The 13508-nt window shown below is 51.3% G+C and overlaps 22 non-coding genes across 22 annotated transcripts; 12 read left to right on the forward strand and 10 right to left on the reverse strand.

The window, feature by feature from the left end:
* Positions 1 to 456: 456 nt before the first annotated feature.
* Positions 457 to 530, reverse strand: TRNAN-GUU (transfer RNA asparagine (anticodon GUU)). Its single transcript has one exon. It is a non-coding gene; the product is annotated as a tRNA-Asn (tRNA).
* A 147-nt stretch (positions 531 to 677) lies between these two features.
* TRNAY-GUA (transfer RNA tyrosine (anticodon GUA)) lies at positions 678 to 763 on the reverse strand. The gene is given in 2 exon segments: positions 678 to 713; positions 727 to 763. It is a non-coding gene; the product is annotated as a tRNA-Tyr (tRNA).
* Positions 764 to 1134: 371 nt separating this feature from the next.
* Positions 1135 to 1207, forward strand: TRNAK-CUU (transfer RNA lysine (anticodon CUU)). Its single transcript has one exon. It is a non-coding gene; the product is annotated as a tRNA-Lys (tRNA).
* A 241-nt stretch (positions 1208 to 1448) lies between these two features.
* Positions 1449 to 1520, forward strand: TRNAG-UCC (transfer RNA glycine (anticodon UCC)). The gene has a single exon. It is a non-coding gene; the product is annotated as a tRNA-Gly (tRNA).
* Positions 1521 to 2697: 1177 nt separating this feature from the next.
* TRNAN-GUU (transfer RNA asparagine (anticodon GUU)) lies at positions 2698 to 2771 on the reverse strand. Its single transcript has one exon. It is a non-coding gene; the product is annotated as a tRNA-Asn (tRNA).
* A 593-nt stretch (positions 2772 to 3364) lies between these two features.
* Positions 3365 to 3437, forward strand: TRNAK-CUU (transfer RNA lysine (anticodon CUU)). The gene has a single exon. It is a non-coding gene; the product is annotated as a tRNA-Lys (tRNA).
* Positions 3438 to 3678: 241 nt separating this feature from the next.
* TRNAG-UCC (transfer RNA glycine (anticodon UCC)) lies at positions 3679 to 3750 on the forward strand. Its single transcript has one exon. It is a non-coding gene; the product is annotated as a tRNA-Gly (tRNA).
* Positions 3751 to 4927: 1177 nt separating this feature from the next.
* TRNAN-GUU (transfer RNA asparagine (anticodon GUU)) lies at positions 4928 to 5001 on the reverse strand. Its single transcript has one exon. It is a non-coding gene; the product is annotated as a tRNA-Asn (tRNA).
* A 593-nt stretch (positions 5002 to 5594) lies between these two features.
* TRNAK-CUU (transfer RNA lysine (anticodon CUU)) lies at positions 5595 to 5667 on the forward strand. Its single transcript has one exon. It is a non-coding gene; the product is annotated as a tRNA-Lys (tRNA).
* A 241-nt stretch (positions 5668 to 5908) lies between these two features.
* Positions 5909 to 5980, forward strand: TRNAG-UCC (transfer RNA glycine (anticodon UCC)). The gene has a single exon. It is a non-coding gene; the product is annotated as a tRNA-Gly (tRNA).
* Positions 5981 to 7157: 1177 nt separating this feature from the next.
* TRNAN-GUU (transfer RNA asparagine (anticodon GUU)) lies at positions 7158 to 7231 on the reverse strand. Its single transcript has one exon. It is a non-coding gene; the product is annotated as a tRNA-Asn (tRNA).
* A 147-nt stretch (positions 7232 to 7378) lies between these two features.
* On the reverse strand, positions 7379 to 7464 carry TRNAY-GUA (transfer RNA tyrosine (anticodon GUA)). Its single transcript is given in 2 exon segments — positions 7379 to 7414; positions 7428 to 7464. It is a non-coding gene; the product is annotated as a tRNA-Tyr (tRNA).
* Positions 7465 to 7835: 371 nt separating this feature from the next.
* On the forward strand, positions 7836 to 7908 carry TRNAK-CUU (transfer RNA lysine (anticodon CUU)). The gene has a single exon. It is a non-coding gene; the product is annotated as a tRNA-Lys (tRNA).
* Positions 7909 to 8149: 241 nt separating this feature from the next.
* On the forward strand, positions 8150 to 8221 carry TRNAG-UCC (transfer RNA glycine (anticodon UCC)). Its single transcript has one exon. It is a non-coding gene; the product is annotated as a tRNA-Gly (tRNA).
* Positions 8222 to 9398: 1177 nt separating this feature from the next.
* TRNAN-GUU (transfer RNA asparagine (anticodon GUU)) lies at positions 9399 to 9472 on the reverse strand. The gene has a single exon. It is a non-coding gene; the product is annotated as a tRNA-Asn (tRNA).
* Positions 9473 to 9619: 147 nt separating this feature from the next.
* On the reverse strand, positions 9620 to 9705 carry TRNAY-GUA (transfer RNA tyrosine (anticodon GUA)). Its single transcript is given in 2 exon segments — positions 9620 to 9655; positions 9669 to 9705. It is a non-coding gene; the product is annotated as a tRNA-Tyr (tRNA).
* Positions 9706 to 10076: 371 nt separating this feature from the next.
* Positions 10077 to 10149, forward strand: TRNAK-CUU (transfer RNA lysine (anticodon CUU)). Its single transcript has one exon. It is a non-coding gene; the product is annotated as a tRNA-Lys (tRNA).
* A 241-nt stretch (positions 10150 to 10390) lies between these two features.
* On the forward strand, positions 10391 to 10462 carry TRNAG-UCC (transfer RNA glycine (anticodon UCC)). Its single transcript has one exon. It is a non-coding gene; the product is annotated as a tRNA-Gly (tRNA).
* A 1177-nt stretch (positions 10463 to 11639) lies between these two features.
* On the reverse strand, positions 11640 to 11713 carry TRNAN-GUU (transfer RNA asparagine (anticodon GUU)). The gene has a single exon. It is a non-coding gene; the product is annotated as a tRNA-Asn (tRNA).
* A 147-nt stretch (positions 11714 to 11860) lies between these two features.
* On the reverse strand, positions 11861 to 11946 carry TRNAY-GUA (transfer RNA tyrosine (anticodon GUA)). The gene is given in 2 exon segments: positions 11861 to 11896; positions 11910 to 11946. It is a non-coding gene; the product is annotated as a tRNA-Tyr (tRNA).
* A 371-nt stretch (positions 11947 to 12317) lies between these two features.
* TRNAK-CUU (transfer RNA lysine (anticodon CUU)) lies at positions 12318 to 12390 on the forward strand. Its single transcript has one exon. It is a non-coding gene; the product is annotated as a tRNA-Lys (tRNA).
* Positions 12391 to 12631: 241 nt separating this feature from the next.
* TRNAG-UCC (transfer RNA glycine (anticodon UCC)) lies at positions 12632 to 12703 on the forward strand. The gene has a single exon. It is a non-coding gene; the product is annotated as a tRNA-Gly (tRNA).
* Positions 12704 to 13508: the final 805 nt, after the last annotated feature.

Genomic DNA, 13508 nt, shown 5'->3' on the forward strand with positions numbered 1-13508 from the left:
ACTGGGACGGAAGCTTGTACATCGGCACTATCTGCACTGCCCATTTTGAACATCGCTCTAGCTAGCCAAGCGATTTGACAACAATTGTCACCTTTAGCCACGCCGATCTAGGCACCAATAGCTATGCAGGCTTCCTGCCACCAACAATGGGATCATCTAACTTGAACAGGGCGGTTCTACAATTTTCACACCTCCCCCTGTTCTTGGACAATCAACATCGACACATTCACATGGTGATTGTCTTAAGGTGTGACTAGAAGTGCTGCAGTTATCTTCCTGAGCCAAAGAAGTGGCTCGATCAACTATGTAAACCTCTTCAACAAACGGCTAGTACATTTGCAAGGGTCTCCAGTGAACGCTTGTTTGTCTGCTCAGTTGCCGGTCACCTGAAGAGAGCCAAAGGACACGCTTTGTTTTAGCCTTCGGGCCCCACTGAGGTAATGGAGAAAACATGAGCGTCCCTGGGTGGGCTCGAACCACCAACCTTTCGGTTAACAGCCGAACGCGCTAACCGATTGCGCCACAGAGACTGCACGCCGAGGGCCGGCGCACCGGCCGAGGGAGACATGAATAATAAAAACAAAGTTCCTTAAAAGGCTTCCCAATTGCACATTTCTAGAGTGCCTTCTAGAGTGCCTTCTAGTTAAAGGGGGAGAGAGGCAGGGTAAAAGAGGGCATCCTTCGAGCCGGAATCGAACCAGCGACCTAAGGATTACTACGTTGACGCTACAGTCCTCCGCTCTACCAGCTGAGCTATCGAAGGGGCCGCCGGTGGGTCGTAGCCCGTGACTCCTTGCATTCAAAGCCAGCGCTTTGCCCTTTGCGTTAGTCCTTCTGCCTTGAGGGATTGGTCTATGCCGCCTCTGCCTGAAAGGTCAAATGCCTTGGCAGCTGTGATGTGGGAAAGCTCGGCTTCACGTTTTGCACAGCGAGAAAACACAATCGAAGCACCTACCGCGTTTTGTTGGGAGCCCAAAAACCACAGCAGCAACGGTGATGTACCTCCCTGACAGCAAGTAAGCGCAGGAGTGTTTGGAAGCGCATTGTGTCTATCAAAACAAATTGGGCCGAAAGTTAGCAAAAAGTGTTTGGCGTCAGTTGGTAGCAAAAGGCCACACGGGAGGCAGCGTCTTAGCCCGGCTAGCTCAGTCGGTAGAGCATGAGACTCTTAATCTCAGGGTCGTGGGTTCGAGCCCCACGTTGGGCGTATGGCATCGCAACGTTTTGGCCCAGTCAGTGGCATTCATGCGCACTGCACGGCCCCACCTTTACCATATCGACTGGCTTCTCTTCCATTCCCTCTACAAACGGGGAAATGTTTCGAGCTTATCTTTCTAGTGGTCAATTCGTATGGCAGCAAGTTGACCTTGCGCTGGGGCGTGGTTCTTATCAGCGCCACGTGTGACACGAATTGGATAGAGATAGTGGCACAGGCCCCGGACAGCCTTGCGTTGGTGGTATAGTGGTGAGCATAGCTGCCTTCCAAGCAGTTGACCCGGGTTCGATTCCCGGCCAACGCACTCCTATCCCTTTTTGGCCTTGCAAAGCGGCCCTAAGCAAAGACCCAAGTCATCCAGGTCCTTGAAGAAAGCTCCTAAGATATCCTGGCTTAGCGACAACTGTGGAGACTTTCTTCGGCATTCGAAAAGTCTCTGGCCTTATGCTTTAACTCGCTCAGGAGGTCCAGCATTATCCAGGGCCAAGGTTCAGCCATTTTGACTACTGATTCCCAAAGAGAATCAACTCTGTCACACACAACATTGCTAAGTATCTGGCAACAACGCTAACACCCTTAGCTGGCATCATATTGCACCATTTGCTATTCGGTGACGAAGGCATCGAATAGCAAATGACCCGCTTTGGACTGTGTCTTGCAAGGCAAGGAAAGGGGTGCATTTGGGCAAGGAGGCCTACAGGAAACCTACCCACACACACCGCTATCTGCTTTTTGGCTCACACCACCCACTGGAACCCAAGCTGGGGCTTCTTAGGACTCTGCAATATCGGGCTGACGCGGTAACAACAAAAAGAGTCTACAGACCCTCTCAGGTGTGCTTTGAAAGCTTGTGGCTAGCCAGACTGGGTCTTGGCTAAACATCCACAAGGTCACGAAAACAAACTGGGGAGAAGCAGAACATTTGGAGAAATATAGTCACCCCCGTAAGCCACTGGAGTGTCAGAAAAACTCCGGAGGATCTTTAACAACAATTGCATCGCTGTGTACTTCAAGTCCAGCAATACACTGGGACGGAAGCTTGTACATCGGCACTATCTGCACTGCCCATTTTGAACATCGCTCTAGCTAGCCAAGTGATTTGACAACAATTGTCACCTTTAGCCACGCCGATCTAGGCACCAATAGCTATGCAGGCTTCCTGCCACCAACAATGGGATCATCTAACTTGAACAGGGCGGTTCTACAATTTTCACACCTCCCCCTGTTCTTGGACAATCAACATCGACACATTCACATGGTGATTGTCTTAAGGTGTGACTAGAAGTGCTGCAGTTATCTTCCTGAGCCAAAGAAGTGGCTCGATCAACTATGTAAACCTCTTCAACAAACGGCTAGTACATTTGCAAGGGTCTCCAGTGAACGCTTGTTTGTCTGCTCAGTTGCCGGTCACCTGAAGAGAGCCAAAGGACACGCTTTGTTTTAGCCTTCGGGCCCCACTGAGGTAATGGAGAAAACATGAGCGTCCCTGGGTGGGCTCGAACCACCAACCTTTCGGTTAACAGCCGAACGCGCTAACCGATTGCGCCACAGAGACTGCACGCCGAGGGCCGGCGCACCGGCCGAGGGAGACATGAATAATAAAAACAAAGTTCCTTAAAAGGCTTCCCAATTGCACATTTCTAGAGTGCCTTCTAGAGTGCCTTCTAGTTAAAGGGGGAGAGAGGCAGGGTAAAAGAGGGCATCCTTCGAGCCAGCGACCTAAGGATTACTACGTTGACGCTACAGTCCTCCGCTCTACCAGCTGAGCTATCGAAGGGCCCGCCGGTGGGTCGTAGCCCGTGACTCCTTGCATTCAAAGCCAGCGCTTTGCCCTTTGCGTTAGTCCTTCTGCCTTGAGGGATTGGTCTATGCCGCCTCTGCCTGAAAGGTCAAATGCCTTGGCAGCTGTGATGTGGGAAAGCTCGGCTTCACGTTTTGCACAGCGAGAAAACACAATCGAAGCACCTACCGCGTTTTGTTGGGAGCCCAAAAACCACAGCAGCAACGGTGATGTACCTCCCTGACAGCAAGTAAGCGCAGGAGTGTTTGGAAGCGCATTGCGTCTATCAAAACAAATTGGGCCGAAAGTTAGCAAAAAGTGTTTGGCGTCAGTTGGTAGCAAGAGGCCACACGGGAGGCAGCGTCTTAGCCCGGCTAGCTCAGTCGGTAGAGCATGAGACTCTTAATCTCAGGGTCGTGGGTTCGAGCCCCACGTTGGGCGTATGGCATCGCAACGTTTTGGCCCAGTCAGTGGCATTCATGCGCACTGCACGGCCCCACCTTTACCATATCGACTGGCTTCTCTTCCATTCCCTCTACAAACGGGGAAATGTTTCGAGCTTATCTTTCTAGTGGTCAATTCGTATGGCAGCAAGTTGACCTTGCGCTGGGGCGTGGTTCTTATCAGCGCCACGTGTGACACGAATTGGATAGAGATAGTGGCACAGGCCCCGGACAGCCTTGCGTTGGTGGTATAGTGGTGAGCATAGCTGCCTTCCAAGCAGTTGACCCGGGTTCGATTCCCGGCCAACGCACTCCTATCCCTTTTTGGCCTTGCAAAGCGGCCCTAAGCAAAGACCCAAGTCATCCAGGTCCTTGAAGAAAGCTCCTAAGATATCCTGGCTTAGCGACAACTGTGGAGACTTTCTTCGGCATTCGAAAAGTCTCTGGCCTTATGCTTTAACTCGCTCAGGAGGTCCAGCATTATCCAGGGCCAAGGTTCAGCCATTTTGACTACTGATTCCCAAAGAGAATCAACTCTGTCACACACAACATTGCTAAGTATCTGGCAACAACGCTAACACCCTTAGCTGGCATCATATTGCACCATTTGCTATTCGGTGACGAAGGCATCGAATAGCAAATGACCCGCTTTGGACTGTGTCTTGCAAGGCAAGGAAAGGGGTGCATTTGGGCAAGGAGGCCTACAGGAAACCTACCCACACACACCGCTATCTGCTTTTTGGCTCACACCACCCACTGGAACCCAAGCTGGGGCTTCTTAGGACTCTGCAATATCGGGCTGACGCGGTAACAACAAAAAGAGTCTACAGACCCTCTCAGGTGTGCTTTGAAAGCTTGTGGCTAGCCAGACTGGGTCTTGGCTAAACATCCACAAGGTCACGAAAACAAACTGGGGAGAAGCAGAACATTTGGAGAAATATAGTCACCCCCGTAAGCCACTGGAGTGTCAGAAAAACTCCGGAGGATCTTTAACAACAATTGCATCGCTGTGTACTTCAAGTCCAGCAATACACTGGGACGGAAGCTTGTACATCGGCACTATCTGCACTGCCCATTTTGAACATCGCTCTAGCTAGCCAAGCGATTTGACAACAATTGTCACCTTTAGCCACGCCGATCTAGGCACCAATAGCTATGCAGGCTTCCTGCCACCAACAATGGGATCATCTAACTTGAACAGGGCGGTTCTACAATTTTCACACCTCCCCCTGTTCTTGGACAATCAACATCGACACATTCACATGGTGATTGTCTTAAGGTGTGACTAGAAGTGCTGCAGTTATCTTCCTGAGCCAAAGAAGTGGCTCGATCAACTATGTAAACCTCTTCAACAAACGGCTAGTACATTTGCAAGGGTCTCCAGTGAACGCTTGTTTGTCTGCTCAGTTGCCGGTCACCTGAAGAGAGCCAAAGGACACGCTTTGTTTTAGCCTTCGGGCCCCACTGAGGTAATGGAGAAAACATGAGCGTCCCTGGGTGGGCTCGAACCACCAACCTTTCGGTTAACAGCCGAACGCGCTAACCGATTGCGCCACAGAGACTGCACGCCGAGGGCCGGCGCACCGGCCGAGGGAGACATGAATAATAAAAACAAAGTTCCTTAAAAGGCTTCCCAATTGCACATTTCTAGAGTGCCTTCTAGAGTGCCTTCTAGTTAAAGGGGGAGAGAGGCAGGGTAAAAGAGGGCATCCTTCGAGCCAGCGACCTAAGGATTACTACGTTGACGCTACAGTCCTCCGCTCTACCAGCTGAGCTATCGAAGGGCCCGCCGGTGGGTCGTAGCCCGTGACTCCTTGCATTCAAAGCCAGCGCTTTGCCCTTTGCGTTAGTCCTTCTGCCTTGAGGGATTGGTCTATGCCGCCTCTGCCTGAAAGGTCAAATGCCTTGGCAGCTGTGATGTGGGAAAGCTCGGCTTCACGTTTTGCACAGCGAGAAAACACAATCGAAGCACCTACCGCGTTTTGTTGGGAGCCCAAAAACCACAGCAGCAACGGTGATGTACCTCCCTGACAGCAAGTAAGCGCAGGAGTGTTTGGAAGCGCATTGCGTCTATCAAAACAAATTGGGCCGAAAGTTAGCAAAAAGTGTTTGGCGTCAGTTGGTAGCAAGAGGCCACACGGGAGGCAGCGTCTTAGCCCGGCTAGCTCAGTCGGTAGAGCATGAGACTCTTAATCTCAGGGTCGTGGGTTCGAGCCCCACGTTGGGCGTATGGCATCGCAACGTTTTGGCCCAGTCAGTGGCATTCATGCGCACTGCACGGCCCCACCTTTACCATATCGACTGGCTTCTCTTCCATTCCCTCTACAAACGGGGAAATGTTTCGAGCTTATCTTTCTAGTGGTCAATTCGTATGGCAGCAAGTTGACCTTGCGCTGGGGCGTGGTTCTTATCAGCGCCACGTGTGACACGAATTGGATAGAGATAGTGGCACAGGCCCCGGACAGCCTTGCGTTGGTGGTATAGTGGTGAGCATAGCTGCCTTCCAAGCAGTTGACCCGGGTTCGATTCCCGGCCAACGCACTCCTATCCCTTTTTGGCCTTGCAAAGCGGCCCTAAGCAAAGACCCAAGTCATCCAGGTCCTTGAAGAAAGCTCCTAAGATATCCTGGCTTAGCGACAACTGTGGAGACTTTCTTCGGCATTCGAAAAGTCTCTGGCCTTATGCTTTAACTCGCTCAGGAGGTCCAGCATTATCCAGGGCCAAGGTTCAGCCATTTTGACTACTGATTCCCAAAGAGAATCAACTCTGTCACACACAACATTGCTAAGTATCTGGCAACAACGCTAACACCCTTAGCTGGCATCATATTGCACCATTTGCTATTCGGTGACGAAGGCATCGAATAGCAAATGACCCGCTTTGGACTGTGTCTTGCAAGGCAAGGAAAGGGGTGCATTTGGGCAAGGAGGCCTACAGGAAACCTACCCACACACACCGCTATCTGCTTTTTGGCTCACACCACCCACTGGAACCCAAGCTGGGGCTTCTTAGGACTCTGCAATATCGGGCTGACGCGGTAACAACAAAAAGAGTCTACAGACCCTCTCAGGTGTGCTTTGAAAGCTTGTGGCTAGCCAGACTGGGTCTTGGCTAAACATCCACAAGGTCACGAAAACAAACTGGGGAGAAGCAGAACATTTGGAGAAATATAGTCACCCCCGTAAGCCACTGGAGTGTCAGAAAAACTCCGGAGGATCTTTAACAACAATTGCATCGCTGTGTACTTCAAGTCCAGCAATACACTGGGACGGAAGCTTGTACATCGGCACTATCTGCACTGCCCATTTTGAACATCGCTCTAGCTAGCCAAGCGATTTGACAACAATTGTCACCTTTAGCCACGCCGATCTAGGCACCAATAGCTATGCAGGCTTCCTGCCACCAACAATGGGATCATCTAACTTGAACAGGGCGGTTCTACAATTTTCACACCTCCCCCTGTTCTTGGACAATCAACATCGACACATTCACATGGTGATTGTCTTAAGGTGTGACTAGAAGTGCTGCAGTTATCTTCCTGAGCCAAAGAAGTGGCTCGATCAACTATGTAAACCTCTTCAACAAACGGCTAGTACATTTGCAAGGGTCTCCAGTGAACGCTTGTTTGTCTGCTCAGTTGCCGGTCACCTGAAGAGAGCCAAAGGACACGCTTTGTTTTAGCCTTCGGGCCCCACTGAGGTAATGGAGAAAACATGAGCGTCCCTGGGTGGGCTCGAACCACCAACCTTTCGGTTAACAGCCGAACGCGCTAACCGATTGCGCCACAGAGACTGCACGCCGAGGGCCGGCGCACCGGCCGAGGGAGACATGAATAATAAAAACAAAGTTCCTTAAAAGGCTTCCCAATTGCACATTTCTAGAGTGCCTTCTAGAGTGCCTTCTAGTTAAAGGGGGAGAGAGGCAGGGTAAAAGAGGGCATCCTTCGAGCCGGAATCGAACCAGCGACCTAAGGATTACTACGTTGACGCTACAGTCCTCCGCTCTACCAGCTGAGCTATCGAAGGGGCCGCCGGTGGGTCGTAGCCCGTGACTCCTTGCATTCAAAGCCAGCGCTTTGCCCTTTGCGTTAGTCCTTCTGCCTTGAGGGATTGGTCTATGCCGCCTCTGCCTGAAAGGTCAAATGCCTTGGCAGCTGTGATGTGGGAAAGCTCGGCTTCACGTTTTGCACAGCGAGAAAACACAATCGAAGCACCTACCGCGTTTTGTTGGGAGCCCAAAAACCACAGCAGCAACGGTGATGTACCTCCCTGACAGCAAGTAAGCGCAGGAGTGTTTGGAAGCGCATTGCGTCTATCAAAACAAATTGGGCCGAAAGTTAGCAAAAAGTGTTTGGCGTCAGTTGGTAGCAAAAGGCCACACGGGAGGCAGCGTCTTAGCCCGGCTAGCTCAGTCGGTAGAGCATGAGACTCTTAATCTCAGGGTCGTGGGTTCGAGCCCCACGTTGGGCGTATGGCATCGCAACGTTTTGGCCCAGTCAGTGGCATTCATGCGCACTGCACGGCCCCACCTTTACCATATCGACTGGCTTCTCTTCCATTCCCTCTACAAACGGGGAAATGTTTCGAGCTTATCTTTCTAGTGGTCAATTCGTATGGCAGCAAGTTGACCTTGCGCTGGGGCGTGGTTCTTATCAGCGCCACGTGTGACACGAATTGGATAGAGATAGTGGCACAGGCCCCGGACAGCCTTGCGTTGGTGGTATAGTGGTGAGCATAGCTGCCTTCCAAGCAGTTGACCCGGGTTCGATTCCCGGCCAACGCACTCCTATCCCTTTTTGGCCTTGCAAAGCGGCCCTAAGCAAAGACCCAAGTCATCCAGGTCCTTGAAGAAAGCTCCTAAGATATCCTGGCTTAGCGACAACTGTGGAGACTTTCTTCGGCATTCGAAAAGTCTCTGGCCTTATGCTTTAACTCGCTCAGGAGGTCCAGCATTATCCAGGGCCAAGGTTCAGCCATTTTGACTACTGATTCCCAAAGAGAATCAACTCTGTCACACACAACATTGCTAAGTATCTGGCAACAACGCTAACACCCTTAGCTGGCATCATATTGCACCATTTGCTATTCGGTGACGAAGGCATCGAATAGCAAATGACCCGCTTTGGACTGTGTCTTGCAAGGCAAGGAAAGGGGTGCATTTGGGCAAGGAGGCCTACAGGAAACCTACCCACACACACCGCTATCTGCTTTTTGGCTCACACCACCCACTGGAACCCAAGCTGGGGCTTCTTAGGACTCTGCAATATCGGGCTGACGCGGTAACAACAAAAAGAGTCTACAGACCCTCTCAGGTGTGCTTTGAAAGCTTGTGGCTAGCCAGACTGGGTCTTGGCTAAACATCCACAAGGTCACGAAAACAAACTGGGGAGAAGCAGAACATTTGGAGAAATATAGTCACCCCCGTAAGCCACTGGAGTGTCAGAAAAACTCCGGAGGATCTTTAACAACAATTGCATCGCTGTGTACTTCAAGTCCAGCAATACACTGGGACGGAAGCTTGTACATCGGCACTATCTGCACTGCCCATTTTGAACATCGCTCTAGCTAGCCAAGCGATTTGACAACAATTGTCACCTTTAGCCACGCCGATCTAGGCACCAATAGCTATGCAGGCTTCCTGCCACCAACAATGGGATCATCTAACTTGAACAGGGCGGTTCTACAATTTTCACACCTCCCCCTGTTCTTGGACAATCAACATCGACACATTCACATGGTGATTGTCTTAAGGTGTGACTAGAAGTGCTGCAGTTATCTTCCTGAGCCAAAGAAGTGGCTCGATCAACTATGTAAACCTCTTCAACAAACGGCTAGTACATTTGCAAGGGTCTCCAGTGAACGCTTGTTTGTCTGCTCAGTTGCCGGTCACCTGAAGAGAGCCAAAGGACACGCTTTGTTTTAGCCTTCGGGCCCCACTGAGGTAATGGAGAAAACATGAGCGTCCCTGGGTGGGCTCGAACCACCAACCTTTCGGTTAACAGCCGAACGCGCTAACCGATTGCGCCACAGAGACTGCACGCCGAGGGCCGGCGCACCGGCCGAGGGAGACATGAATAATAAAAACAAAGTTCCTTAAAAGGCTTCCCAATTGCACATTTCTAGAGTGCCTTCTAGAGTGCCTTCTAGTTAAAGGGGGAGAGAGGCAGGGTAAAAGAGGGCATCCTTCGAGCCGGAATCGAACCAGCGACCTAAGGATTACTACGTTGACGCTACAGTCCTCCGCTCTACCAGCTGAGCTATCGAAGGGGCCGCCGGTGGGTCGTAGCCCGTGACTCCTTGCATTCAAAGCCAGCGCTTTGCCCTTTGCGTTAGTCCTTCTGCCTTGAGGGATTGGTCTATGCCGCCTCTGCCTGAAAGGTCAAATGCCTTGGCAGCTGTGATGTGGGAAAGCTCGGCTTCACGTTTTGCACAGCGAGAAAACACAATCGAAGCACCTACCGCGTTTTGTTGGGAGCCCAAAAACCACAGCAGCAACGGTGATGTACCTCCCTGACAGCAAGTAAGCGCAGGAGTGTTTGGAAGCGCATTGCGTCTATCAAAACAAATTGGGCCGAAAGTTAGCAAAAAGTGTTTGGCGTCAGTTGGTAGCAAGAGGCCACACGGGAGGCAGCGTCTTAGCCCGGCTAGCTCAGTTGGTAGAGCATGAGACTCTTAATCTCAGGGTCGTGGGTTCGAGCCCCACGTTGGGCGTATGGCATCGCAACGTTTTGGCCCAGTCAGTGGCATTCATGCGCACTGCACGGCCCCACCTTTACCATATCGACTGGCTTCTCTTCCATTCCCTCTACAAACGGGGAAATGTTTCGAGCTTATCTTTCTAGTGGTCAATTCGTATGGCAGCAAGTTGACCTTGCGCTGGGGCGTGGTTCTTATCAGCGCCACGTGTGACACGAATTGGATAGAGATAGTGGCACCGGCCCCGGACAGCCTTGCGTTGGTGGTATAGTGGTGAGCATAGCTGCCTTCCAAGCAGTTGACCCGGGTTCGATTCCCGGCCAACGCACTCCTATCCCTTTTTGGCCTTGCAAAGCGGCCCTAAGCAAAGACCCAAGTCATCCAGGTCCTTGAAGAAAGCTCCTAAGATATCCTGGCTTAGCGACAACTGTGGAGACTTTCTTCGGCATTCGAAAAGTCTCTGGCCTTATGCTTTAACTCGCTCAGGAGGTCCAGCATTATCCAGGGCCAAGGTTCAGCCATTTTGACTACTGATTCCCAAAGAGAATCAACTCTGTCACACACAACATTGCTAAGTATCTGGCAACAACGCTAACACCCTTAGCTGGCATCATATTGCACCATTTGCTATTCGGTGACGAAGGCATCGAATAGCAAATGACCCGCTTTGGACTGTGTCTTGCAAGGCAAGGAAAGGGGTGCATTTGGGCAAGGAGGCCTACAGGAAACCTACCCACACACACCGCTATCTGCTTTTTGGCTCACACCACCCACTGGAACCCAAGCTGGGGCTTCTTAGGACTCTGCAATATCGGGCTGACGCGGTAACAACAAAAAGAGTCTACAGACCCTCTCAGGTGTGCTTTGAAAGCTTGTGGCTAGCCAGACTGGGTCTTGGCTAAACATCCACAAGGTCACGAAAACAAACTGGGGAGAAGCAGAACATTTGGAGAAATATAGTCACCCCCGTAAGCCACTGGAGTGTCAGAAAAACTCCGGAGGATCTTTAACAACAATTGCATCGCTGTGTACTTCAAGTCCAGCAATACACTGGGACGGAAGCTTGTACATCGGCACTATCTGCACTGCCCATTTTGAACATCGCTCTAGCTAGCCAAGCGATTTGACAACAATTGTCACCTTTAGCCACGCCGATCTAGGCACCAATAGCTATGCAGGCTTCCTGCCACCAACAATGGGATCATCTAACTTGAACAGGGCGGTTCTACAATTTTCACACCTCCCCCTGTTCTTGGACAATCAACATCGACACATTCACATGGTGATTGTCTTAAGGTGTGACTAGAAGTGCTGCAGTTATCTTCCTGAGCCAAAGAAGTGGCTCGATCAACTATGTAAACCTCTTCAACAAACGGCTAGTACATTTGCAAGGGTCTCCAGTGAACGCTTGTTTGTCTGCTCAGTTGCCGGTCACCTGAAGAGAGCCAAAGGACACGCTTTGTTTTAGCCTTCGGGCCCCACTGAGGTAATGGAGAAAACATGAGCGTCCCTGGGTGGGCTCGAACCACCAACCTTTCGGTTAACAGCCGAACGCGCTAACCGATTGCGCCACAGAGACTGCACGCCGAGGGCCGGCGCACCGGCCGAGGGAGACATGAATAATAAAAACAAAGTTCCTTAAAAGGCTTCCCAATTGCACATTTCTAGAGTGCCTTCTAGAGTGCCTTCTAGTTAAAGGGGGAGAGAGGCAGGGTAAAAGAGGGCATCCTTCGAGCCGGAATCGAACCAGCGACCTAAGGATTACTACGTTGACGCTACAGTCCTCCGCTCTACCAGCTGAGCTATCGAAGGGGCCGCCGGTGGGTCGTAGCCCGTGACTCCTTGCATTCAAAGCCAGCGCTTTGCCCTTTGCGTTAGTCCTTCTGCCTTGAGGGATTGGTCTATGCCGCCTCTGCCTGAAAGGTCAAATGCCTTGGCAGCTGTGATGTGGGAAAGCTCGGCTTCACGTTTTGCACAGCGAGAAAACACAATCGAAGCACCTACCGCGTTTTGTTGGGAGCCCAAAAACCACAGCAGCAACGGTGATGTACCTCCCTGACAGCAAGTAAGCGCAGGAGTGTTTGGAAGCGCATTGCGTCTATCAAAACAAATTGGGCCGAAAGTTAGCAAAAAGTGTTTGGCGTCAGTTGGTAGCAAGAGGCCACACGGGAGGCAGCGTCTTAGCCCGGCTAGCTCAGTCGGTAGAGCATGAGACTCTTAATCTCAGGGTCGTGGGTTCGAGCCCCACGTTGGGCGTATGGCATCGCAACGTTTTGGCCCAGTCAGTGGCATTCATGCGCACTGCACGGCCCCACCTTTACCATATCGACTGGCTTCTCTTCCATTCCCTCTACAAACGGGGAAATGTTTCGAGCTTATCTTTCTAGTGGTCAATTCGTATGGCAGCAAGTTGACCTTGCGCTGGGGCGTGGTTCTTATCAGCGCCACGTGTGACACGAATTGGATAGAGATAGTGGCACAGGCCCCGGACAGCCTTGCGTTGGTGGTATAGTGGTGAGCATAGCTGCCTTCCAAGCAGTTGACCCGGGTTCGATTCCCGGCCAACGCACTCCTATCCCTTTTTGGCCTTGCAAAGCGGCCCTAAGCAAAGACCCAAGTCATCCAGGTCCTTGAAGAAAGCTCCTAAGATATCCTGGCTTAGCGACAACTGTGGAGACTTTCTTCGGCATTCGAAAAGTCTCTGGCCTTATGCTTTAACTCGCTCAGGAGGTCCAGCATTATCCAGGGCCAAGGTTCAGCCATTTTGACTACTGATTCCCAAAGAGAATCAACTCTGTCACACACAACATTGCTAAGTATCTGGCAACAACGCTAACACCCTTAGCTGGCATCATATTGCACCATTTGCTATTCGGTGACGAAGGCATCGAATAGCAAATGACCCGCTTTGGACTGTGTCTTGCAAGGCAAGGAAAGGGGTGCATTTGGGCAAGGAGGCCTACAGGAAACCTACCCACACACACCGCTATCTGCTTTTTGGCTCACACCACCCACTGGAACCCAAGCTGGGGCTTCTTAGGACTCTGCAATATCGGGCTGACGCGGTAACAACAAAAAGAGTCTACAGACCCTCTCAGGTGTGCTTTGAAAGCTTGTGGCTAGCCAGACTGGGTCTTGGCTAAACATCCACAAGGTCACGAAAACAAACTGGGGAGAAGCAGAACATTTGGAGAAATATAGTCACCCCCGTAAGCCACTGGAGTGTCAGAAAAACTCCGGAGGATCTTTAACAACAATTGCATCGCTGTGTACTTCAAGTCCAGCAATACACTGGGACGGAAGCTTGTACATCGGCACTATCTGCACTGCCCATTTTGAACATCGCTCTAGCTAGCCAAGCGATTTGACAACAA

Source organism: Aquarana catesbeiana, unplaced genomic scaffold (genome assembly GCF_042186555.1).
Source record: "Aquarana catesbeiana isolate 2022-GZ unplaced genomic scaffold, ASM4218655v1 unanchor86, whole genome shotgun sequence".
Lineage (NCBI taxonomy): Eukaryota > Metazoa > Chordata > Amphibia > Anura > Ranidae > Aquarana > Aquarana catesbeiana.